Raw genomic sequence first — 27,869 nt, forward strand, 5'->3', positions numbered from 1 at the left:
AAGGGTGGAGTGGCAGGCAGTAGCTAAGTAAGTAATTTGCTCTGACCTCAAGGCATGTGACGGGTCAGCACAGCAGTTCTTACCAGACCTCCACACAAGACATGTCGAGACTCGAGACTCCTGAGTTAAGGCCAGGGTCATAAGGGTTGTGTCTTCTCTTCCTGGTGTTCTTCACTCAAAGATACATCTTCTATAGTCAGTTCACCCGAGTCTGAAGTGAGCATTATCGCGCCGCGGCAGCCTGCAGCCACACGGCGTGTCCGATTTTGTGGATACTGTGTGCTAGCCTACGCATGGTAAACAGTCGTGTGTCAATAATGTGCAGGCAGCTATAACAAATACCGTCTATTATAATCGATTTTGAGTTAAAATATATTAGTAATGTCGCAAACAGCTGTTTTTATTAATATAAAGCCAGCTAATTTCATCAGTGGCGGACAGCTTCAAGGCTGTTTAATAATCACAGTCAGCGATCTTGTAAATTAACAAAACAGCTATTTGTGACATTACTAATATTTTTAACTCAAAATCGACTGTAATAGACAGTATTTGTTATTGCTGCCTGCATGTCATTGACACTGACGACTGTTTGCCATGCGTAGGCCAGCACACAGAAGCCACAAAATGGGACACGCCGTGCGGCTGCAGGTTGCCGTTGTGCGACAATGCACACCTCAGACTCAGGTGAACCGACTATAGTCTCCTGTTTATAAGGTAGGATGCTATATATATTTTTTTCTTTTTTTTTCCATGCCTAAGTTTGTATGTTGGTGAATGTTGAATAATGGATGACTTGTTGCATCAGGGTGATGACTCAGCTTGGGCCAAAGCAGCCACTAATAAGCATGAAGTCTCAAGTTGTTGAGAGCTTCAACAACACTCCACGGGTGGGGAGAAGTGAGAATATTTGTCATTGGTGGCACTGTCATCCTCACTCTGAGAAAAAAAAAAAAAAAAATAAAATGCTGGTGGCAGTCGGGCTTCCTGTAACGCAAACAAGCGTTGAAAGGACCTTCTCGGGCTTGCGCTTCATACTGAATGAGCGATGTCTATATCTAAAGGCAGACATAATTGATGCAATAATGTTGCTGCGTTGCAACACATCATGCATCTGTAAATAGGTTTAATTGTATTTCTAAAGTAATACAATTTTCCTAGTTTATTGATATCCATAGTACAGTCGTCCCTCAAATAGTACGGTTTCTCATAGTACGTTTTCGGTTTTATAGGGATTGCCATGGAAGAATGTTTTTAGGATATTTAAGTTTCCCGCTCGTCGCACCAAGTAGCCATGGCATGAGTGGCAACACTGTTCTACAAAAACACCTGCTGAAAGCACCCCAAAGAAAGGTGTTCACTTTGCAGAAGAATTCAGATTTAGAAGTTACGTTTTGGAATGAGCTACGTTGCAGTAGGGACAGCATACCACGTGAATGAGAGCAGTGTTCACTGTATCTATCACAGTGTAAAAGAAATTCTTGCCGCAGTAACTGCCAGTGCCCCAGGAGTGCTGCTAGAGTGGAGATAAAGACCGTCCTTTTACTAAGCCTCATCGTTGCTATGGTAATGGTGTCTCACTCGCAGTAAAATGGCGTACGCTGATCTTCCTGGCGACGTTTAACATGCATTACTAGCTGTCCTGGTTGATGAACTCCTTACAACAGAAGATGAAAAGGAAGCTGCAGTGGTTATGGGGGCACAGAGAGGTGAAATGCAATGGAAATACTTATATGTGTTTGTTTGGGCCACCATATTTGCTGATGACGTCATCACAGATAAAAAAAGCTCCGCCTCTCAAAGCTGGGAGCCAGAAGACGTGCCGAGTTGGCAATTCGTGCTGCCGCGTCACATTTTGAGAGCACTCAGGACATTCCAAGAGTCCCGATTCCCTCTCTTAAACGCATCCCAGGAGTATCTCTAGGGGGGCTCACTAATTTTATACGGATTTCCGAATAGTACAGGGGCCCTGAGTCCCTAACCCTCGTACTGTTTGAGGGACGACTGTATATTGAATGAAATGAAATATAACCTGTTATAGAAATAATGTAGTGTATACTGCTATACTATATGTGTATGATTTATCATATCAGTGTCATGTATGCATGGTACGAAATAAGGTACGAAATTACGGTATGATATTTTAGCATACCAGTACAGTACAAGTGTGATTTACTGGTACGGTACTAAATTACGGTACTGCATTTTTTCTTTGTTGCGAATTACGATAAATCAATCGTACCATACAGTAATACATGCCTTGACAGTGGCCGACGCAGGTGAAGAACAAATTTAAATAAAATGAAAATGTGTGTTTTTGTTGTTTCCGTGACCTACTAATGTATTAATAATGTTTTTTTAAGGTTAGAGTAACAAAATCCCCAAAATAGGCAGACTTTCCCAGTGTCCAGGAACGTAACCTGCCCTATTACCATTGTTTCCTTTGGGGAAATTATGTTTAAATAATGCAATTTTAAATAACACGACATCTCCAGGAAAGTAACCCTCGCGTTAATCGAGAGATGACTGTATGTATATTACTGATGATGCAGCTGGCCCTGAAACTTTGGTGTGGAGAGGGGAGACTTTGCTAGGGGATAACTAGTGACATAGGTAAATTTGCAGATGACACCAAAATAGGACGCACTATTAGGACAGGGGAGGATGCAAGAGCACTGCAGGAGGATCTCAACAAACTGTCAGCTTGGTCAGAGAAATGGCAGATGAATTTTAACATCACCAAGTGTAGCGTACTTACTGTAGGAACATGCAACCCATTACACGGGTATAGTTTAGACTCCACAGCGATAGGCAGATCAGAGTGTGAAAGGGATTTGGGAGTGTTAGTGAACTCTGACCTAAAGCTAAGGAAGCAATGTATTAGTGCGAGGAATAGGGCTAACAGGGTATTAGGCTTTATTAACAGGACGGTGACCAACAGGATAGGGTAGGCGGTGGCTGAATGGATAGCGTGACGGCCCCGCATTCAGAAGGACGCGAATTCAATCCCCACCCGGTGCCACCAAGCTGGGATTTTTCAGCCGCCGCCGAGTGGCTTAAAACTACCCACATGATGTCTAGAAGACCACCTATGAACCCAGACTCTAGATTCTAGGATTAAAGATGAGCTCTGGGAGGGCAACATGAGTCAATGCAAGATGCCTCGTATAGGCCTACCGGCCTCTTGTAGACTCCTGCGTTCTTATGTTCTTATGTTATGTTCTATAAACACTCGCCTGCGCCAGAACGGGCTGGGCCGACCATCAGGACCCACCGGGAAGAAGCCTTGGACCGACCATCAGGATCCACCGGGAAGAAGCCTACCGGCGCAATAGGCCACAACGTAAAAAAAAATAATAATAAATAAATAAATAAATAAATAAAGTCATCCTCAGACTCTATTTACCATTAGTTAGGCCACATTTAGATTATGCTGTCCAGTTTTGGTGCCCACACTACAGAATGGATATCAACTTGCTAGAATCAGTTCAGAGGAGGATGACCAAGATGATTCAGGGGCTGAGGAACCTCCCATATCAAAATAGGCTGAAACATCTAAACATACATTCACTAGAAAGCCGAAGTGCGGGGAGATCTGATAGAAGTATTCAAATGGGTCAAGGGTTACAACAAAGGTGATATAAGTAAAGTACTGAGAATTAGCCAGAAGGATAGAACACGCAGTAATGGATTTAAATTAGAAAAGTATAGATTTAGGAGAGACATGGGCAAGCATTGGTTTAGCAATAGGGTGGTGGGGGAATGGAATAGACTCAGCAATCACATAGTTAGTGCAGGGACGATAGCTTGTTTTAAGAGTAGACTGGATAGCTACATGGACGAGGATGACAGGTGGCAGTGAGGTGTGGGTGCAGTAGGGAGACAGGGTGCTGGAGCGTAAGCCCGTACTGAAGGTAAACGAGGATCAAGCCTCTACCTGTAACCCCTGAAACTACACCTCACTCATCTTGAGTAGTGGGGGGGATTCTGGAGCTGCCCTGTGTAGGCCACCCAGCCTCTTGGAGTTTCCCTATGTTCTTATGTTTCTTTGCAAAACTAAAGACACTATCCCAATCTTTGCAAAACAAGACACTATCCCAATCTTTGCAAAACAAGACACTATCCCAATCTTTATAAAACAAGACACTATCCCAATCTTTGCAAAACAAGACACTATCCCAATCTTTACAAAACAAGACACTATCCCAATCTTTACAAAACAAGACACTATCCCAATCTTTGCAAAACAAGACACTATCCCAATCTTTGCAAAACAAGACACTATCCCAATCTTTACAAAACAAGACACTATCCCAATCTTTGCAAAACAAGACACTATCCCAATCTTTGCAAAACAAGACACTATCCCAATCTTTACAAAACAAGACACTATCCCAATCTTTGCAAAACAAGACACTATCCCAATCTTTGCAAAACAAGACACTATCCCAATCTTTACAAAACAAGACACTATCCCAATCTTTGCAAAACAAGACACTATCCCAATCTTTGCAAAACAAGACACTATCCCAATCTTTGGAAAACAAGACACTATCCCAATCTTTACAAAACAAGACACTATCCCAATCTTTGCAAAACAAGACACTATCCCAATCTTTGCAAAACAAGACACTATCCCAATCTTTGCAAAACAAGACACTATCCCAATCTTTGCAAAACAAGACACTATCCCAATCTTTGCAAAACAAGACACTATCCCAATCTTTACAAAACAAGACACTATCCCAATCTTTGCAAAACAAGACACTATCCCAATCTTTACAAAACAAGACACTATCCCAATCTTTGCAAAACAAGACACTATCCCAATCTTTGCAAAACAAGACACTATCCCAATCTTTATAAAACAAGACACTATCCCAATCTTTATAAAACAAGACACTATCCCAATCTTTACAAAACAAGACACTATCCCAATCTTTATAAAACAAGACACTATCCCAATCTTTGCAAAACAAGACACTATCCCAATCTTTACAAAACAAGACACTATCCCAATCTTTGCAAAACAAGACACTATCCCAATCTTTACAAAACAAGACACTATCCCAATCTTTACAAAACAAGACACTATCCCAATCTTTACAAAACAAGACACTATCCCAATCTTTGCAAAACAAGACACTATCCCAATCTTTGCAAAACAAGACACTATCCCAATCTTTGCAAAACAAGACACTATCCCAATCTTTGCAAAACAAGACACTATCCCAATCTTTGCAAAACAAGACACTATCCCAATCTTTTCAAAACTGTTCATGTTTCTTTGCAGGTCACCTGTTTTGCAGAGAGGGAAGTTTTTTTCATTGAATCAAGACAACTATCACAATCTTTCCAAAACTGGATAGGTAAAAATAAAGTAATTTACAACCAAGACATGTACTATCCCACTTGTTACAAAACAAGACACTATCCTGCAATCTTTATACGTAAAACAAGACACTATCCCATGCTTTGCAGGTACAAAAAAATTTCTTCCAAAATTGATTCCATAATTAATGCAAATAATGGTGACAAGCAGTAAGTGGTATAAACATAAAAAGTTATTTACTGAACAAGACACTCTAATTACTTTGTATTTTACCCATTCTAGCTTTGGAAAACAAGACACTATCCCAATCTTGTCATCAAACAAGACAGGTGACCCAATCTTTACAAAACAAGACACTATCCCAATCTTTACAAAACAAGACACTATCCCAATCTTTACAAAACAAGACACTATCCCAATCTTTGCAAAACACAGACACAGTTCTAGTACAGGCCAGCCTACCCTGCCTCCGACAGTGTGCAGCAGCGACAACCTTCCTCTTGTTGCCACCTCTGTCGCCTTGTATCACTTCATGGGCCGTCTGCTTCTGTCTGTCAGCATGGTGGCGGCAGGGGGGAGGGAGGCACAGGCCAGCACACCCTGCCTCCGACAGTGTGCAGCAGCGACAACCTTCCTCTTGTTGCCACATCTGTCGCCTTGTATCACTTCATGGGCCGTCTGCTTCTCTCTCAGTCCTTTCTCAGCATGGTGGCAGCAGGGGGGAGGGAGGCAAAGGCCAGCACACCCTGCCAACAACAAGGTCAGGGAGAGTTGAGGTGAGACTGTTGCTGTGGGATCCAAGTATTGCCTTGGCAGTGACACTTCTGGCATGTTGATATTTCTTTCCTATAATATTCATCTTTTCCTATGTTTCTTTTTTTTTTTTTTTCAATTTTTATTAAATAACAACTTTCCTGGCCAATTCCTGTCGTCCTTGATGGTTGCAGGCATTCAGAGCTGTTCAATCAGTCATTTAACTTTTTCACCACTTATTGGCGACACAGCCCAAGGGAGGGGGACGGAGCACCATTGTCAAGCAGCCCAGTGCATGCCAGTGCGTGCGCATCCCACCAACAGCTGCCGGGGAGAGGCGCAAACTGTCACCCCTCCGATCAGCAGCCTGGGCCCCTGACCGCCAGACCACTGCAGCCCCTCCACACTGGCCAACCTTCCAAAACACAAGACACGTTTTGAGGCTCGTCTAGGACACTTCTGAGGCAGGGCAGTACAATGGCCAGATAGGTGCTGGAAGCACTTGCCTCTGTGGTGCTCTTGGGTGAGGCACACCACTGTAAGGTATTGAATCTTTTGCTGCAGCAAGTGTTTATAAATACATATTCCAGCTGTTGTAGTGTTATGTGACATTCCCTTGACTCACCTTGCAGAGGAGCAAGTAGATCATGTAGGTGTGAGCCTCAAGTGTTTATAAGTACATATTCCAGCTGCTGTAGTGTTATGTGACATTCCCTTGACCCACCTTGCAGAGGATCAAGTAGTTCATGTAGTTGTGAGCCTCAATTGGGCTCCAGGCCCAGTGCAGCTGCCACAGCTGTGGAAAGTCAGCCATTAGTATTTCCCCTTCCACTTCTTCGTGTGGCTCCTCTCCTCCCATCACTTCACAGGCAAACCTTCTTTCTTCTTTATCTTACATGATCACTTTGACCTCTCCCTGTCAGGCTCAGCTGCTGCTAACAACCTGGTCTATATAATTAATGTAGACAGACACAGTTCAGAAGTGGGTCTTCATGTGACTGGCAATGTCACTCTTTGTCTTAAAGAGCTTTCCACAAACATCACACTTGAACTCCCTAATGTCATAGTGCCTGAAGACGTGTTCGTTAAGAGTCCACTTGAAACTGAATCTCTTCCCGCACTCTTCACACTCATGACTTTTAACACCAGTGTGTGTAAGGGTGTGTTTATCAAGGTAACCCTTCTGAATGAATTTTTTCCCACATTCCTTACATTCATAGTTCTTTACACCAGTGTGTGTAAGGGTGTGTTTATTAAGGTTACTCTTCAGGCTGAATTGTTTCCCACATTCCTTACATTCATAGCTCTTTACACCAGTGTGTGTAAGGGTGTGTTTATTAAGGTTACTCTTCCAGCTGAATTGTTTCCCACATTCCTTACATTCATAGTTCTTTACACCAGTGTGTGTAAGGGTGTGTGCATCAAGGTTACTCTTCTGATTGAATTGTTTCCCACATTCCTTACATTCATAGTTCTTTACACCAGTGTGTGTAAGGGTGTGTGTCTTAAGGGTACTCTTCCGGCTGAATTTTTTCCCACATTCCTTACATTCATAGTTCTTTACACCAGTGTGTGTAAGGGTGTGATATCTGAGGCCTTGCCTTGAGGTGAATCCTTTTCCACACTCCAGACACACAAACTTCCTCTCTCCTTTGTTGCTGGAGTTGCCAGCAGCAAGTTGCTTCGCCTGATGACCACTGACCCTCCTGCTGCCTGCAGCAGTCTGCTCCTGCTTGTCCTGGCCACTCATGCTGCTGTCCAGCCCCGCAGGTGAGGCGGCCCCGACCTGTGCGGCGGCTCAGTGTGTTGTGTTGTCCTCGTTCTCTTTTCTCCACACCTGAAGGAAGCCGTTGTTGCTGTGCTGGACTTGGTCGTCAGTGCGGTGAACAGGAAGTGTAGTAGTAGTCACAATCGTAGTACCAGTGACGGCAGCAGGCAGTTTGGGGACAAGGATTCTTCTTCTTCAGTGTTTCGGGGGCTGGTTAGGCCATGGACCACAGCCTCTTCTTCTTCTTCAGTGTTTCAGGGGGCCAGTTAGGCCATGGACCACAGCCTCTTCTTCTTCTTCAGTGTTTCAGGGGCTGGTTAGGCCATGGACCACAGCCTCTTCTTCTTCTTCAGTGTTTCAGGGGCTGGTTAGGCCATGGACCACAGCCTCTTCTTCTTCTTCAGTGTTTCAGGGGGCCAGTTAGGCCATGGACCACAGCCTCTTCTTCTTCTTCAGTGTTTCAGGGGCTGGTTAGGCCATGGACCACAGCCTCTTCTTCTTCTTCAGTGTTTCAGGGGCTGGTTAGGCCATGGACCACAGCCTCTTCTTCTTCTTCAGTGTTTCAGGGGCTGGTTAGGCCATGGACCACAGCCTCTTCTTCTTCTTCAGGGTTTCAGGGGCTGGTTAGGCCATGGACCATGGCATCTAAAGACCCAAATATACACTCAGCAGCAGTGCCTCAGTGGGTGTGCTCTTGCTCTTGCTGTTCAGGTGACCCGTTGGAGAGTCAGGCCTTCATATCGGCACCACCTGTAAAAAAAAAAAAAAAAAAAAAAAAGACAATCAGTATCTATCAATATCTTCTTATTCCCTATTTCTTGCACACCACATCTTTTCCAGAAAACTTCATGGCTTCTATAATTCTCTCACTTGCTTCAGCACTCAGTCCCAGCAGCAGCAGCAGCATCCATTCCCTCTCCGTTCTTGCAATCCTCCCATTCACATCCCAGCCCGTCTCACTCAGTACCACCCTCACCATCTCCGAGTATCACATGCGCCACAGTTTCATCCACCAAGACCAAGACCAAGACCTGGTACATGGTGAGGTTTCGAAGAGTGTGGCTGTCCCGAGCATTATGTATGGAATGGATGTGATGACGTGGAACGATGGAGAGAAACTGGAAGTGGGGCAGAATAGGGAAGCAAGAATTTCACTGAATGCACCAAGGTTTGCAGCAGTAGAGGCTCTTACGCCAGTAGTACCGTCACCGACGTTTCCCTAACCTCGCAGATGTGCCAGAGCAAAACCTTCTGTGAAACACTTTTATCTGGTAACACTGCTTTCGGTTAATGTTATTAATTAAAATACAAGCCACGTATTTTCGTCAGACTGTGTTATTTTCAATAAAGCAGCCTGATCATTCAATAATCTTTAAAATAACGGCTACATGAGGTCACATTCGTTAACTTTAACCCTTTCCTTGCTAAACGATTGCAGCGAGCGTTAGGCGTATTTGCTGGTGGCGCTAAACGCTCGCTGCGACTTCCAGCCGCACTCAAATCTCCTGCGTATGAGTGTTCCAACACTAATTCTCACAACACAGGATTGCCAATTGAGTGGGTTCTTCACTAAATTTGGTGGAAAATCATGTCAGCCCAGCGTGGAAAATCTACGGACGAGCAACTGGTGGATGTTAATTGTTGACCAATATAGCGACATTTTTGCATAGCTTCACCTATCACATGACTGATATTTTGACCAAATAGTTGTAAATTTTGCAGCTGGCAATACTGCCAGCTTGATGATGGGGTGCTGGCCCTGCCAGCACCCCATCATCAAGAGATCTACAGTAGTTGCCTTTCGGCTGACCGTCGCGCACATATAAATGTACGTCTTCACAGGCAACACCCCATGAACGTGCCTGTACTTTCGCAGGAGAGGCTTACATTACTGAATCATATAGATCTTGGCCTCCTCTTTCAAATGGTGTTTTTGTTTTTTAGCTGTGATGAATAGTTTTTGAGATACAGTGGTTAAAAGATCCCCTTCTCCAGCTGGGGTGCCCGAGCGTGCCTGAGGGGATAGTCTCGTTGCGAGCGCTTAGCAATGAAAGGGTTAATGCTGTCTGTAGTCACATATGGCCGTCTGCTGGTATGCAATGCAACAAGAAAAGTGATGTGAATATGTCTTAACTTTGTTGCTGAAGGTTTCCATGGCGAATATGATTATATTGAAAAGATATTTGCATGGAAAGATATTGTTGTGCCAAGTCTTTGTGTTCGTGGGAATTCTGTAAACAAACATGGGGGTAGTTCACGAGTCGTGCATAGTGGGTGGACAAAATGTTATTGTAAGGCCTTGTTACATTTGACGAGCATAGAAAACCACCTAAAATTACGAGTTAAAACACTGCCATCACTTGCAGAATTGGAAGTCCAAACAATCTAAACTGATATCTCAAAGGAAGCCCACAGCCAAAGGATTACTTTAGGCATTTGGGTTTGAGTCTTGCAAAGCCAGATTTATAAGAAATTTATTTAAAATTGCAGACGTGAACACCTCGTGTACAAGCTGACCCCTGCTCACAAGCCGTACAGCAATTGAAATAAAAATAAAACTCCTTCATGGAAAAAAATATATATATATATATATATATATATATATATATATATATATATATATATATATATATATATATATATATATATATATATATATATATATATATATATATATATATATATATATATATATATATATATATATATATATATATATATATATATATATATATATATATATATATATATATATATATATATATATATATATATATATATATATATATATATATATATATATATATATATATATATATATATATATATATATATATATATATATATATATATATATATATATATATATATATATATATATATATATATATACACAACCTGTACTACTAGTGGGAAAATATTAATTAAAATTTGTATTTGCTCTAACAGGCAAACCATAAGTGCATAATACTCCTCAGGAAATGGGCTTCCTCTATGAGTATCTGTTGAGCTTCCAAAGAATATTTTTCTCCACAGGAAGGTTTTATTGTTATTTCAATTGCTGTTCGCTTGTGAGCAGGGGTCACAGCTCATTACGAGGTGTTCACGTCTGCATAATTTTGTAAATAAATTTCAGCACGAGAAAGAAGGGTAGCCCTGGAGTAGATTGAAACAACCTGTAGAAGTCCATGCAACTCTGTTTAAACTTTACCTTTCTTACCAGCAATGCTTTTAGCGTTGCAATTTTAAGTTGTGTTTTTTTCCAGATGCCCACAACTTGTTCATGAAAGAAGAGACACGTTCAGTGGAAGCATTAGTTCCAGGATGGCACATCATGAACTGAACTGTATCTGACATGCATTGATGGTTGTTTTTGTCTTTGACATGGGAGAATACTTCTACCCACCGCTGTTACGTATATCATATGAGCATTACTGTTTAGTAATTAGTGGATAGAAAGCTTAAACAAGTGGCACTCAAATCACTCTGTTAATATTATGGTGATTTCTGGTATCTCAGTGTCTCCCTTCCTCTCTATCCCTCCCTTACGGGGGTCCTGTCCTGCTCCCCCCAGCAGAGCTGAGGTGGTTGGGGTGATCACACTCTCACCAACCCTGCCGCGATTACCGGGTTGCTCAGTGCGAAATTCGTCGGACCCAACTGTAACGTTGGTTGTTTGAGTGTGTGTACGCAACGCGGGACGGAGTGGGGCAACGACAGCCACTACGCTGGGCATCTAATGACACGCCCGACACTTGTCAACAGACCAGCTGCGGCGGCTGCTAGGTTATATTGGAACAGGTTACAAGAGTATGTGTTAGGGACTTTCCTTACTATCGAGACTAGGGAATTTCCCCTAATTTAGAGATTTTTCTAGGGAAATTTTGGAAGCCCATTTTTCAGTGATTTGGGCTTCCCCCCCAAAAAACAACACTTCTGCACAGGTCCCCAGGTTTGTTTTGGGGGGTAGGGGGGTCTGGGGTGGTGGAGGGGCTGGAGTGGTAATTCTTAAGATTTACGCCGTAAGTTATTTCTCGACACCGCATGCGCGAGCTATTTTCCAGACTTCATACGAAATACCTCCCTGGGAGCTGGTTCTTGACCATGACCACGTTCTCGCAACACTGGTCCGGTCCGAGTTGGCAATGGTCTGAGTAGGCAATGGTGCAAATTACCTAGACATCTTACCTAGACAGGTTCCACGAGAAGGGAACCCCACAAGTGCCAACACGCCAGCAGGATGTATATTTGCGTAATTACTCTTAGCACTAAAACTATTAAGCCTCTGCTGGAAGGTGTGTTGATTGCACTAAGTAAAGACTAGTCATAAAATATATTTACTCATATTAACCTTCTCATGCACCGCAAGTTTCCAATAAGTTTCTGTTCCACTCATCATACATTTCTCAGGCCCGACCGGCCTTTTTTTGCCGCCGCGATACTCTACATTCCCGGACGTATTTTACCCTCACAGATATATTGTACCCTCATAAATTTGGTATCAATGGTTTCATAAAGACTTGTACTAGAGCATGCACAAATAAAAATAGAGGAAAATATATATATATATATATATATATATATATATATATATATATATATATATATATATATATATATATATATATATATATATATATATACCGTATATACATACATGTAAACAATACAAACTTGTTTCAAGTCTCCGTAAAGAGTATTGTAGACAATAAATCCAAAGTACCAACTCTTCCCCACTCGCTAGCTCAAAATTTTGTGGGCCAACTCTTTTAGACGCATGTGTTTCAAAGCGGAATTTAGTGAGGATTCTTAACCCCTTCGGGACACAAAAAATAATCTCCTGTGGTGGCCAGAATGCAAAAAAATGCCGATTTTCACGTGTGTATTTCATAAAAATTCATTTGTCAAAAGTTTTAGAATTCTTCAAGTGCTTTCTGATGGTATACTCAAGATTTCAATTATTTCTACACTTCGCCTAGAAATCAAGGAAAACCGATAAAAATGACCTTTTTTTTCATCTGACAAAAAATAACTGAGCAAAAGTTGTAGAAATGAGGAAATCAAACACAGAAATGCAAAGTAATTTGGAAAAAAAAAAAAAAAAATGCAACTACAGGAGGTCTAGAAGTCAGAGGTTGGAGCGAATTTCTGGCGGTCATGTGTACATGCGCTCGGCTTCCTTTGTCACAAGGCAGACGACAGGAGAGGAAGTTTACAGAAGACACAGGTCATGTCAGGCGTGGTGGTGGGGATGAGGGGAAGGGAGGGGGGCAGAGTGCATACCAGGGAGAAGGGTCACTGGAAAATTCCAGCCCGCCCGCCCCTCAGCCACTCCCTGTTTCCCACGTGACTCAAGGGCTCGCCTGACATCACCACTAGTGTTTAATGTTTTTTTTTTTTTTTTCTCTCTTCCTGACAACACGACATGGATGAGCGCCGGTGGAAGTGGATGGCTGGGGAGAGGGTGGAGTCTCCCTCCCACCCTCCTCATGGTACGGGTGTGTGACTGTGTGGCTCGGCGTATTTTTGTATGTCTACTGTGTGGGGGTTGCCAGAGTGTTTATCTGAGTAGGGAGGCGGTCAAGGACACTGAGAAAGCGAAGGAAATTTAAAGAAAATGGGCCGTCCGCAGGCGGGACGAGCGTCCTGCGACGGTAAATCACCCTAAGGGGTTAAGGTATCCTCAAAATCCTCAAACGCCTATTAGTTCCCAAGTTACACCGAGAAAACTGTATTTTTTCCTCTCCCGTCAGAGTAGGCAAACAAATAAAAATAGCTCAAAGCTCCTCATCTACACTCCTTAGAAAGGTTGCCGTATGTTACCATTAAGAAACTTATCCCAACAAATGACGCTCCCAAATTTGATGCACTTTCACCCAAAGCTTAATTTTTAATAAATTTAAAAAAAAATTGTGACGCATTTCCCGTCATCGTGCGCCAGGACCTTTTACCCTTTGATGACACGAAACGCGTCATCGTGCGCGAGAGGGTTAATATAAGTGAAATAAGTATTTATATTTATATTTCTGTAAGTAAAATAAAGTAATTTAGAGTTGATATGTTTTGTGACAAGAAGTGTTTAGGAACTATAGTTAAAAATGAGATCATAAGAATTATATATGAAAATACATTGGTATTAGTGTGTAAGGGTTAATATTCATATAGTCTTAGACTGAGGTACTCTGCTAGTTTTCTCTTAAATACAGTTAAGGATGTTGACAGGATAACTGTGTCTGGCAGGCTATTCCACAAAGCAATCACTCGGACTGAGAAGTATCGCCTATGTATTTCTGTGTTGCTGTGGGGTAGAAATATTTTGTGTGAATTTCCATGGGTGTTAGAGGATGTCTGGAGGGAAATAACTCAGAGGGTTGCACAGGAGAGAGGCCATTAAAAATCTTCCAGACCTTAATTATATACGTCAGCTCTAAGCAGTCTGCCATGCACAGAGAAGAGACCCAAGGCATCCAGTCAGGAGGCATAGTCAAGATGCATAAGTCCAACAATCTCCTTGGTCCATCGTCGTTGGACTCTCTCAAGCACGTCAGTATCACCTACATACCCCGTGTGCCATACAACTGAGCAAAATTCCAGCACAGGACGGATATGAGAGGTGAGAAGAGATTTCATAAACTCAGGCTCACGGTTAACTGTGCTCTTAAGTAAATTTGACGAAATTCCTGCAGATGTATTTGCAAGCGAGCATACGTGGAGATGAAACTTCAACGAAGTATCCGCTTGAACCCCTAAATCTGATGCAGACTGCACAAACTGTAAAGGATTTCCTCTAATATAGTGGTCCGATGCAGCCAAGATTTGGAGCAGATCCTCGGCAGAACCTAGGAACATGAGTCTTGTCTGAGGTGAGCCTGAGCCCCCACGATTCCGCACGTGACACCAGTAGGTCTACATCTCTCTGCACAGAAGCAATGTCTAACAATGTAAGAGAAGGCGTAGTCTTATTTATCTTTTGGTATATTTTCAGATCAGCGAAAATTTTGTATTTACAGGTCAGACTGTGAGCCACAAAGTAAATATAAATGAGAAAAAAGGTTGGTCCAAGGACAGACCCTTGGGGAACTCCACTAGTTACATGCGTAGAATCACTCTCAGAACCCCCAACCACAACCCTCATTACTCTTCCGTTCAGAAACCCACGTATCCAAGAGAGTAAGGGATCCCCTATACCAGTGGTATTCATTGCGCGGCTCGCGAGCCGCTGGCGGCTCGCAATGACTCAATTCACGGCTCTCGAAAAATATATAAATTAATTAATAAAAAAAATACATAGAAAAATAATTTAATAATTTATCAAGAAAGATATATATTTTCATGAGGTGAGATGGAAGACAAAGTCACAGTAAGCGATAACATTCTAACATCCCTGCCCTAGTCGTACAGAAATCATACGTGTCTACTACGGGAAAACTGATCAGCGACACGTCTACGTAGTTCTAGGCCGCGCGAAATCATACGTGTCTAATACGGGAAACATCAGCGACACGTCTAGCTCTCTAGGTCACAGCCGGTGGTCTCCCGAATCAGTTGAGTTAAACCTTCGGGAGACTGGACGTATATGCTACTCTTACTCCTGGAGATTTGTGTTTGAAATTAGGCAACAGATATTTGAGACTGCGGCAACATATATGAAAGTAAGGGCTTAACTGTTGCTGCTTGTGGAAGGTAGCTGCGATGGGCTAGTTTTACTTGAAACCAAGTGCAGTCAAGTAGTGTCCGTTATGATGGATCGATTTGTGGTTAAACAAAAACGCAAATGTGATGAACAACCATCCCAGACCCGACCAGTAGAGAAGGAGTATGAAGGAGAATCGAGTGGTCAACAAGGAGACTGTGAGGGACAGGTAACCAAAAAGAGAAAGGGACGAGCGATTCAAGATGAACATAGAAAATTTCAAGAAAAATGGACGGAAGAGTTTGCCTTCGTACCTCATGACATAAATTCACTATGTTTGATCTGTCAAAAGGTGTGCTCTGGTTTCAAACGTGGAAATTTAGAACGTCATCTCAAAACAACACATCCAAATTTCAATAAGACGTACCCGCCTGGGAGTAGCTTGAGAAAAAATAAAATTGAGCAACTTACTACCTTGACTGTAGGACAGCAAAAACTGATTCACAGATCGACCTCTGCTGCTGAGAAATTGACAGAGGCGTCATTTGAAATTGCATGGATCTTGGCTAAGCATAAGAAGGCCTTTACAGACGCAGAGATAGTTAAAGAGTGTTTCTTGGCCTCGTCTGAAATAATGTACGCTGACTTTAATAACAAAGATGAAATCATAAAACAAATTAGAGGACTACAGCTATCAGACACAACAGTAATGAGGAGGGTAGAAGAACTTGGTAAGGACATTCGGGGCCAGTTGATTGCAGATTTATCAGCTGCACCATGCTTTAGCATTGCATTGGATGAAAGCACAGATCTGTGTGATGTTGCTCAAGTGTGTGTATGGGTCAGGTTTCCGAAAGAAGACTCTTTTCGGGAGGAACTATTGTGTTTGTTACCACTGCAGGGCCAAACGAGAGGAGATGATATATTAAAAGCTCTTCTATTCTTTTTCCATGAGAATAACCTGAACTGGTCAAATCTAGCATCTGTGTGCACTGACGGTGCTCCTAACATGAAAGGAAAGGAGAAGGGAGTTGTGGGTTTGATGAGGAAGAGGAGATACCCAACTTTGCCAGTTTTCATTGTATCATACACCAGGAAGCAATTGTGGCAAAACTAAAAAATTGTGAGTTGCAAAATGTGATGCAGGTGGTTGTGCGAGTGGTCAATTTTATTGTTTCACGAGCACTAAATCACCGCCAGTTTCGCGAACTGTTGGAGGAGTATGAAACAGAATATGGTGATTTAGTGCTGCATAACGAGGTGAGATGGTTGTCTCGTGGCAGAGTACTTGAACGATTTTCTAGTCTCCTCCCTCAAATCTGTGAGTTCCTCAAAAGTAAAGGAAAAAGCCAGCCAGAATTGGAGAATCCTGAATGGATAATGAAGTTGGCTCTTTTGACTGATATCACTTGTCATCTGAATTCACTGAATCTACAGTTGCAGGGGCAAAATAAACATCCAGGTAGTATGCTACGTGTAGTCACTGCATTCCAAAACAAGATCACAACACTATTCATACCAGACAGACAATTTGTTCACTTTCCAAGGCTCAGAACAACCATCACAAATGATCCAGAATATTTGCAATGTTTCAGCTATGATGCATTTGAGGAAGTACTGAGGGAGTTGAAGGAGGAATTTCAATCAAGATTTCAGGATGCAATGGAGTACAGGGATTTTTTTAGATTCATTGAAAACCCCTTCCTTGTACCAGTGTCATCCCTGACCTCAGTTATCACAGATCTTTGCCCTGATCGTGCTGCAGTGGAATGTGAGATTGTTGAGCTGCAAACAAATGACACCCTTAAAGCCCTGAATGCTAAGCACAAAGCAGATGTCTACCACTTCTGGAACTTGGTCCCTGACACAGACTATCCATCTTTGAAGCAGTGTGTGCAAAAGGTGATGTCCTTTTTTGTGAGTACATACACATGTGAATCAACATTTTCAACAATGAACATTGTGAAGAAAAAACAGAGAAACAAACTGACCAATGCACATCTGGATTGTCTTACAAGGATTGCAGTGACAAACTACAAGTATTCCATGACAAGAGTTAAGCAGCAGCTAGCACACTTCCGCTCATCACAGCATTAGGTAAGTGTGGTCTTTATTTTGCTATTAATAACAAGACATGTAGGCTAATATTACCATGTCAAATTTTTCTCATTTACTATATTGCACTTGCAGCCCAGTACTACTTAATTTAATTAGTTGAGTTACGCCAACTTGCAGTAGCTGTGGCTCTCTAAATCAATGTGTTTAACCAAAGTGGCTCTCTTGCAAAAATTAGTGAATAACACTGCCCTATACGGATGTGGGAGAGCTTGCTGATCATAATGTTATGATTAACCCCTTCACTACAGCTGGGCGAAAACAGCGCCCCGCGCCGTGTCCAGGATCGCCATGCACGCCAAATTTCAAATGTCACTATTGAATATAACAAGTTTTCAGCCATAAACTCAACATAATCATCATGTATTATGAAAACATGCAGAATTAAATGGTGCACATAAAGAAGCATAAATTAATTGATAATTTTGAGATGTAAGCATAAATATAAGGATAAAATAACTCTTCTATTGGCCAAAGTGAGCCAGGATGCAGTATGTGCGTCCTCGGATATGGTACGGGGCACGCAAGGACGCAGTATATGCGTCGTCGTGTTGAAGGGGTTAACAAGGTCAAACACTTTACTAAAGTCAAATAGTATTAGGTCGACCATATGCCTCTGATCAAGCCAGCAGGTGGTGTTATCGTATGTTAAAAGGAGTTGATCATCAACTGAGTGAGCCTTACGGAAGCCAAGCTGATTAGAATCTGATAAGTTATTATCCATGAGGAAAGATTGTTCACAATAATACACTCGAGACACTTGCAGGATACTGAAGTGAGACTTATTGGTCTGTAATTAAGAGGGGAAGAACACACACCTTTCTTAAAGATGGGGACTACTTGGGAAGACTTCCAGACTGATGGGAGTTCACCAGTTTGGACTGACTGATGGAAGAGCCAGAGAAGGGGGTATGAAAGGGATGAGGAGCAGTGTTTGAGCAAGCAAGGGTGGATACCATCAGGCCCCATATTGCTGGAAGGATTTAGATCACGCAGTGTATTGGCGACATCAGACAAATTAATAACTAAGTTACTCAAGTTACCTTCAAAGTGCTGGTGCTCTACTGGATTTTCAGGGGCACTGGTAGAATATACAGAAGAGAATGCCTTAGTAAACAAATCTGCCATTTCTGGGTTGGAAGAACAAATTTCACCCAAGGGTTGTTTAAGAGGTCCTATAGTGGGTCGTTCCATTTTCTTATTACGGATGTAAGCATGAAACAACTTAGGCTTAGCCTTTAGGTTAGAGATCAGGTGGGAATCATAGACTTTCTGGGACTGATGGGAATAGCTTCTATACTCGTAGTTTACATCTAGAAAGGAGGACAAGGCTATCTGGACAACATCTGAGATCCTACCCCATGACTGTCGCATTGCCTTATAATGAACCCACACATTGTGACGCCTCCTGACCAGCTCAGCCGGTGGTTTAGATTTCCAAGGGACTATAGGCAGTCACGGGCCACTCTGCTAGGAATGTACAGTCAAACCGTTGCTTGCAGTATTTCTAGAAGTCTATTAGGGGTGAACCCCGCAATCTGGGGTGCCTTGTCCTCCAGCTGGCCCTTGGGGGTCCGCACATTGTCAGTCTGGGCAGCCTTGTCCTCAGGTTGGCTTCCATCTATACGGTCCTGTCCTCCTTTGCTGACAGCTGCAGTATTAATCTACCCCATTCCCGTTCCCTGCCCATCCCTTTCTCTTGGCCATATACCGTAGTGTAAAGCCTCCCCATGTGGCTGGGGTTGCTTTACGCCACCCCGTGAGGGTGCGGATGGGGTGGGAAAAGTGTTGACTCCACGGGGTAGAGTGCAGGACATCTTCGGCCTTTCCTTCGTATATTTCATGAGTAAGTAGTGTTCTATTTGTTATTATAGAAGGACATATATTGAAAAGTATCAGAATATTTGTATGACTGATATTATATTGCAAACTTTGCTAAAGTTAATATATATTTTTTAGTTTGTAAAGACTCTGGTGTTTCCATTTGACTGTAAACGTACAGTTATTCCTGAATGTTCATTTATAATTGTCCCCAAGAATGGCAAAAGACAGCAGACTGAGGACTAAATATGGCATTATTATGGGAATACTTAACATATATACCATAAAAAATAGCATTTCTTGGCGACCACCTTGATTTAAGACAAAAATGCCATAAATAACACGACCTGGCAACCCCTATGTGGCTGCCCAGGCGTGTGACGAGTCATGGCTACCAACCTGTCTCATAAATTAACTTACCCGCGTTACTTGTTATTTTCTTGTAGATCAACAACGCTATTGTTTTGTTTTATGATATATAATGTATATGAATACAATGGTGTGTAAAAAATATATTATTTATTTTGTTTTCTGTAATTATTGATTTGAAAGTGCTGCCAACATTATTATGACCTGCGGATCGGTCCCTCATACCTGTCCCGGGGATGGGAAGGTGACAGGGCGGCTTGTCCATACCCCAGTCCCGTGTATGGGGATGGGGACGGGTAGGGAATGGGCAAGGCTAACACTATGGCCACCAGTCCCGTGTATGGGGATGGGGACGGGTAGGGAATGGGCAAGGCTAACACTATGGCCACCAGTCCCGTGTATGGGGATGGGGACGGGTTGGGAATGGGCAAGGCTAACACTATGGCCGCCAGTCCCGTGTATGGGGATGGGGATGGGTTGGGAATGGGCAAGGCTAACACTATGGCCACCAGTCCCGTGTATGGGGATGGGGACGGGTTGGGAATGGGCAAGGCTAACACTATGGCCAGTCCCGTGTATGGGAATGGGGACGGGTAGGGAATGGGCAAGGCTAACACTATGGCCTCCAGTCCCGTGTATGGGGATGGGGACGGGTAGGGAATGGGCAAGGCTAACACTATGGCCCGTGAGACCACACATTGCACTGGATCTGGGTCTGGATACATGATGCGCAGGGCACCCGTAAAGGTGCATAACACGCATAGTTGTTGGCTGTTGGGGGGACGGGGGAGCCGGGTGTGCAGGGGAGGGAAGTGAATCAAGTGTAATTGTTAGTGTTGGTGTGTTGTGGTGACAAGTGATTGTGTATTTGTTTTCTGAATGAGTCTATTGTATCGCAGTCTAAAATCTGATGAGGGAGGTTGTTCCAGTCACGTATGGTGCGTGGAAAGTATGAGTGTGTGTGAACTGATTCTAAATCTGAATTGTGGAGAGTGTAGGTGTGATGGATGAGGTTGTGCGCTCTGGTGAATCTTAATAGTTTGCATTTGTCTGGTCGGAAGTGCATCTGCCAGGTGCGCTCCCACCGCTCGAGGGCGTCCAAGTCGTTTTGTAGTAGTCTGCAGTGGTCAGTAGTCTTTACTGCTCTAAACAGTAAACTATCGTCGGCAAATAGTCTAGTGGAAGAGTTAGGCGTTCACAGTGAAAGATCGTTAATGTACAGGAGGAAAAGGAGGGGACCTAGAACGGTGCCTTGTGGGACACCTGAAGAAACAGGGACAGTGTCAGATGAAGATCCGTCAAGAACAACAATGTAACGAGGGTAGAACAAACGCCAGGGTCCCGTAGTCTGTATAATGTTCCCAAACAGGCTTTGATCTGCAATCAGCGACTTAAGATACACAAATACCACAAATACATATACGCATAGAACTAAGAGTCAAACCATAGCTATTATTAATCCGAATCACAACACCACAAATGGATAATAAATGCCCAGGGGATATCGTTAATAACAATCAGCAACACAGGATTAAATGCACAGGGCTAACTGGCAAACCATAGAGCTATTATTAACCCAAATCACAACACAGTAAATCGATAATAAGTGCCCAGGGGAGAACGTTCATAACAGTCAGTAACACAGGATTAAGTGGGGAAATTACATTGTAAAGTTGGTACAATATTAAACAATTAATAATTAACACTAGGAACAAACACTGCATGGATATACTACTCACAACACTGGCTCCTCTTGTAAGTTTCTACCTTATAGGTACAATTGCATAACAACCGTGTAGGCCACCCGGTGGCCCACCCACCTGGTCCGCTCGGGGTGAACTCCGCTGTGAAACACACACCACCTGAATCCTGGGCGGCTGCTCGTGAACTGAGCGGTTCACCCCGACACCTGACGTGGTAAGCTTCTCCACACACAAGAGACATACAGAATGCGCAATACAATTCCCAGAGTTTAAATACGTTAATAAAAGATATATCACATGGTGATACAAACACGTTGAGTCCTGTTAGTAAGAAATGCAGTGATCCAGTGAAGAATAGGTCCTGAAATACCGTAGTATTTCAATTTTAATGTCAGTCTTTTGTGCGGAACTTTGTCGAAGGCTTTGGCAAAATCTAAAACAATAGTGTCAACTTGTTTAATGTCACGTCGGTCAAGTAGCCACGTAATGTCGTGATATGTAGTAATGAGTTGCGATTCACATGAGCGTTTAGGTCGAAAGCCGTGTTGCGAGTTGGTAAGGATGTTGTTTGTGTCAAGGTGATTCATTATGTGTTTGTGTATTATGTGTTCAAAAATTTTACATGGAATCGATGTTAGTTAGATGGGGCGATAATTGGCTGGGTCAGTCCGGTCACCTGTCTTGAATAAAGGATTAATATTTGCCAAAAGCCAGTCAGAGGGTAATGAGGTGGATGATAGTGATTGGGTGAATATGGCCTGAAGGATGGGGGCAAAGGATTTAGGGATGAAGGCGGGAATGTTGTCGGGGCCAGTGGATTTGGTTGTGTCGAGTCCTTCTAGTAATTTCTGTATTCCGTTAGTCGTGATGTCAAGGGGGGGTATCGGGGGGAAAGGGCTGTGTGGCATGTTTGGTGTCAGGTTGTGTTCTTGTGTGTGCACCGATTGGAACTGTGTGTTGAGTATTTGTGCTTTGTGTTGTGGGCTGATTACTAATGTGTTAGTGTTGTCTTTAAGTGATGTAATTGTGTTAGTGTCATGTTTGAGCGTCTTAAAGAACCTGAAAAAGTTTCTTTTGTTATTTCTTACATTGTCTGCAGGATAAGTTGCTATGTGTTTGCGTTCCGCTACTTTTATGTTTTTGGCAAATGTCTTTTGGTGGTTTTTGTAGGCGGTCCAATTATCTGTTGTGTTGTAAGTCTGCGCGCGTCTGTAGAGTCTTTGTTTCTTGCGATGTTGTCTGCGTAGATCCCTGGAAAACCAGGGGAGTGTGTACCTACTAGAAAGTGTATTTTGTGGTATGTGTCTGTTCATTGAGGCGTGTATGGTGTGTTTCAGGTTGTTCCAGTTGGTGGAAGGGAGTCTTTTGTGTGGGTCAGTCGCAAAAAAGTCAGTGCTGAAGGCAGTTAGGTCTTGTTTGATCATGTCTGAGTCAGCCCTTGAAAAAAGGAAAATCTGTCTGGGTCTCTGTTTATGTCTAATCGGTCGGAGGTCAGCGTCAATAATATCTGCAAGGAGGTTCTGGAGGAAGGGGAGGTACCACAGGACTGGAAAAAGAGCAGGGTAACTCTGATACACAAAGGAGGGGGAAAGGATAAAGCAGAGATAGGAAATTATAGGCCAATAGCTATCATGAACACCATGGCAAAGGTGTTTGGAATAGTAATAAACGAAAAGCTTAAGAACTGGATAGAGATGCAAAAGATGCTTGGAGAGGAACAGAGTGGATTTAGGAAAGGCAGAGGAGGGCTGGAAAATATATTTACCTTAAAAGAGATTATTGAAAGGAACAAGTTGAAGAAGAAGGAGTTATACCTAGTATTCATAGATCTTGAAAAGGCGTACGACACAGTGAACAGAGAAAAGCTCATTAGACTGCTAGGACATGTAGGTGTAGATGACAAGATAGTAAATATAATACAGAGCCTATATGAGGGAAATGAGGTGCAGTTCACGTTAGGAGACGTCACTACTAGGTGGTTAGAAAATAATGTAGGAGTCAGACAAGGCTGTGTGATGTCCCCGACGCTTTTCAACATGTACCTCGAGGAGCTGATAGTGAGAATTAGGAAAGCCGGGAAAGGAGTAGAGATAGGAGGAGAGAAGTTAGGGTGCCTGGCTTACGCTGATGATGTAGTGTTGATGACGGAGAGGAAAGAGGAGGTGGAGGAGATCCTGCACATAGCTCAGGCATATGGGAGGGAGTGGGACCTGAAATTTAGTGAAAGAAAATGTAAGGTTATGGAGTTTGGTAGTGGAGGCAGTAACCAATGGGTACTAGGAAACGTGCTGGAGGTAGTCGATAAATATATGTACTTAGGAATGGAGGTTAGCAAGGAAGGCATAGGAGGGGAGAAACAGAGGAAAGTGAATGAAGGGAAGGCAAGGAGGATGTCAGGGATGATAATAAATGGAGGCAATAGAGTAGTAAACAAATATGATGTAGGGCGAAGTCTGTGGAAAGGAGTAGGTGTACCATATTGCCTCTATGGATCAGAGATAACGCACTACAGAGAAGGGGACATCGCACAGCTAGAAAAGGTTCAGAACACAGTAGGCCGGTGGGGATTAGGAGCCCCTAGGAGCACAGCGGTAGAGGCCGTCAGAGGAGATATGGGATGGAGTACATTCAAGGAAAGAATTGTAAAGGGCAAGTTAGGCTTCCTTAAGAAAATTGAAAAGAGTAGTGAGGAGAGATGGGCAAAGAAAATACTGCAAGAAAGTGGAAACAAGTCCACCTGGGGGAAAGAGTTAGAGAGGTGGAAAAGGAGAGAACACCTGAGGGAAGAGTGGAATGAAATGGAGATCAGGGATGTGAAGAAGGCAGTAGAAAGGAACGGACAAGTCAAATGGCAGGAAGGAATGAGTGGCAAGTCAACGCTAAAATGGTACAGCAGGAAACAGAAACCAGAGGAGTACACTGGCATGTAGGAGACTGGGGAAGCAAACTATTGTTTAATGCAAGAACAGGAACCCTGGAGGTAAACGGCAGGAACAGGGACGGGGGAAACCAGGACTGTAGCTGTAGGACGGGGCAGATGGAAACAGTAGAACACCTAATAGTGGAATGCAGCAACTATGAGCGGCAGAGAGGGGAGTTGGTGGCAGGAGTAGTGATGGTAATAGGCAGAGAGGAGTGGGCTAGGAGACTAGAGGAGGAAAACGGGGCGATCTGCACGGTGTTGGGGCTGTATGGAGACAAAAAGGAAACGGAAAGAAGAATGGTAAAGTTGGCAAAAGTGTTCCTCGCGCAGTGCTGGGAAAAAAGGGCACAAATGTCCGTATAAGTGAATATAAGTGGCTTTATTTCAGATTAGAAAATTACATAATGCTGAAAAGAAAGTTGTGTGAATAAGAAGGGAGGAACGAGAGGAGGAGGACCTAAGAAGCGATACAAAGCGTTACAGGTCAAAAGAAGAAGAAGAAGAAGAAGAAGAATGTCATGGTCACTAAGTCCTGGAACAACCTGAGTGTTTGTTATGTTAAGAATGTTGTTGGTGAGAAAAAGGTCGAGTGTGTGTGCTGTGGTCAGAGGGCCACCGTGGCCAGCGGGGCGTGTTACAGTATGTGTTCGTGTTGGCTGGAGTACTGTTTGTGAGAGAGGAAATGTATTTATGATGTCAATAAATGTGTCGTGTAGTTGGCGTCTGTTTGTGTGGGGAATAATGGGGTTGGGGGCGTCAGCGTCGGGAGGGTCAAATGGGGAAATTGCAGTCGTCACCTCTCACAACACACACCGTTGTCCGTCACTCCCTTCCCACACACACCACAGTCATCCACACCCGTCCCTGCAGAAGCTGTAAGGTGCTCACCAACAACACTGCAGCAGGGCAGACGGAGTTCCTAAACAATCTCGGAGCCGCTCACACACACGTCTGTTCTCTCTGCCCGCCCGTGGTCTTGATCTTGATGTCACAGGTGGCTTGAGATTTCTCCCGGCCAGGCCTTTGTATCGGCAGCTCCTGTGAAATGATTGATTGATAGTTTATTGTTGCAGGTAAACAACAAGGGAGAAGGGAGGAACATGCCATCCCAACCCCCAGGCAGGACAGAGTGTGATTATACAACTATTAATACATGTGTAGGTAGCACCATGAAACTAAAAAGATACAATGGTAGGAAGGAAAGCACAACAAGGGAGGGGGCGGTACCTCCCCCTGGACAATAAGAAAAAAACAAAACATACAGAGAATCGGTGTTCAGCTACTCGGGGCAAGGTGTCATTGCCTACATCTTGCACGCCACATGCTCTCCAGGAACCCTTTCATCGCCTCATTCACTCGTCCACTCGTCTCTCCACTACATGCTGCACAGTCTCGTCCACACCCCTGTCACACATCTGGCACAACTTGCTGCGGGACTCAGACCATCTATAGTTCCTTGTATTCACATCCAGACACTGCGCTCTAGCACGGAAAAGAAGATCACCTCCCAGGCTTCCCTCATACCACACCTCACACTTTGGGGCCTCTTTCTCCCTGTACCAGTCAAGGGTTTCCTTTCTTTTCATCTCATTCTTCCACCTGCTCAATCCCTCATCTTTAACTGCCATATCTGTCACATTCTTCCACTTTCTTACATCCCACTCAAACCCCTCTCCATTTCTGTTTGTTATTCTCCATTCAAACACATTCTGCCTATCTTCAAGGGGTCGGTACACCCACCTACTTAGCGCAACATTCCTGTCTATCATCGCAGTCGCCCACATTTATTCGCCCATTTGCCATCTCTTATATTCCACAAGTATACTTTTCTTGCTAATCTTGTATCCTCCATTCGCTCCAGTCTCACTTTATATCTCAAGGTTGCCTTCACTAATCCTTCCCTAAAAGTGCTCCATCCCATGTCACCCCAAACCTTAGAAAGGTAACCCTGTTTAGCGGTGGCTCTGTAGGTAACCCAACCGGACCCCTCTGTAAATCACCAAAATAACATATGCATACCTGTATCCTGTAGAGTTAATGCTATTCAATATTAAGAATATGATGTTAGGAATAGACTGAAACTATGTTTGAAGCAAAATGTACTTTATTATTGTTATAAAAATTTAAAATATATTATTTGTGAAAATTTACTACAAAAACGATAATTTGGTAAAAAGAATATATAAAAATAATTAAGTGTAGCTCGATGGGCGTCGGGACATGGAAATCCTGGAAGTTGGTGTCTTCCTCTCTACAAACCACCGACAGCTAGCATATCCACAGGCAACAATCAGAGGTGTGTTCTGCAAAAATGAAAATGTGCAATTGCAAAATAAACAAAATATATACAAATATTATAAACGTAACCTCTAACTTATCCAAACCTATTCTCACCTATAGAATGTCTTGGCTCTCACACGACATAGTCATGTGACGTGGACAGGTGTGATTCTTGCAGATGCCACAGACACTCCGGACCTTCGTCTGCGACCTTGAATAGGGGCATAGAGCACACCTCTTGTTCTTACGAGGGCCTTCCTCCTCCTCCTCTTCTGCTGGAGCTGGTGGCTGAAGGTCAAAGTACAGGCATATGGTGTTCCTCACAGCCGAAAGCATCACCAGTATCTTGTTGTTGGCGGTGGGAAGGCTGAGTTGGGGTGGTGGCATTGGGGGGGGCGACCACTCCCCTCGTTTTCCTCCAACTCGGCATCCGACGTTATTCCTGCCTCCTCCAGCTCACGGGGGAACCAGGAGGACTTCATAAGGCTACTCAGCTCACCATCACTATAACATCTAGCTCGTGACATGCTTGCACTGAAGAATATCTCAAGCAAAAGGAGAGAAAATAACCTAAATAGAATCATACTGCATTTACCACAACATGAAAATGTCCGCCAACCTTCTACCAACACAATGGACCCCAATACATCACCACAATTTTCTTACATCGCGTGATAAATATTTCTACATCTTCGTTTCCTCGTAACCTATTTGCTACATCAAAGGTAACCCCGGGTCCACGTGGACCCCACATTGCAATAATAAAGATAAATATGCGAGTTTCATCAACGACCTACCTGTTACCACGAAGCCTGTTGTCGAAATAGTGCTGGGACGGCTTTGTTTATCTTCTGGGCATTATGGAATTAATACTAACAGTCCTCCCACCACTATCACCAACACCAGTCCTAATGTAAATCCCGAGCATGCATTGCCTAACTTTGAAATAACAACCGATGAAGTCCTTAAAGCCCTCCAGTCACTTAAAACAAATAAAAGTCCTGGACCTGACAAAGTATATCCTACTCTACTCAAAGAAACAAAGAGCGAAATGCTCTCCTCCCTCTCAACCGTATTCAATATGTTCTTGCGACAAGGCATCGTCCCTTCGGATTGAAAAAGGGCTAACGTGACACCGATTTTTAAGAAAGGAAAAAGTACCAGGTAATTACAGG

General features: G+C 43.2%; 1 protein-coding gene across 16 annotated transcripts in view; it reads right to left on the bottom strand.

Moving 5' to 3' along the window:
* LOC126992266 (uncharacterized) overlaps positions 1-25,642 on the bottom strand; it is a 73,431-nt gene extending 47,789 nt beyond the window's left edge. For 3 of the 16 annotated variants that reach the window (XM_050851001.1, XM_050851009.1, XM_050850961.1), the window contains exon 1: positions 25,303-25,642. The gene's annotated coding sequence lies outside the window, so the exon portion shown is untranslated. Of the gene's footprint in view, positions 1-5,822; positions 8,601-8,720; positions 8,969-25,302 lie in introns of all 16 variants that reach the window. The other 13 variants (XM_050850976.1, XM_050851018.1, XM_050850934.1 and 10 more) reach the window with 13 other exon arrangements.
* Positions 25,643-27,869: the final 2,227 nt, after the last annotated feature.

The sequence above is a fragment of the Eriocheir sinensis genome, chromosome 7 (genome assembly GCF_024679095.1).
Source record: "Eriocheir sinensis breed Jianghai 21 chromosome 7, ASM2467909v1, whole genome shotgun sequence".
NCBI lineage: Eukaryota > Metazoa > Arthropoda > Malacostraca > Decapoda > Varunidae > Eriocheir > Eriocheir sinensis.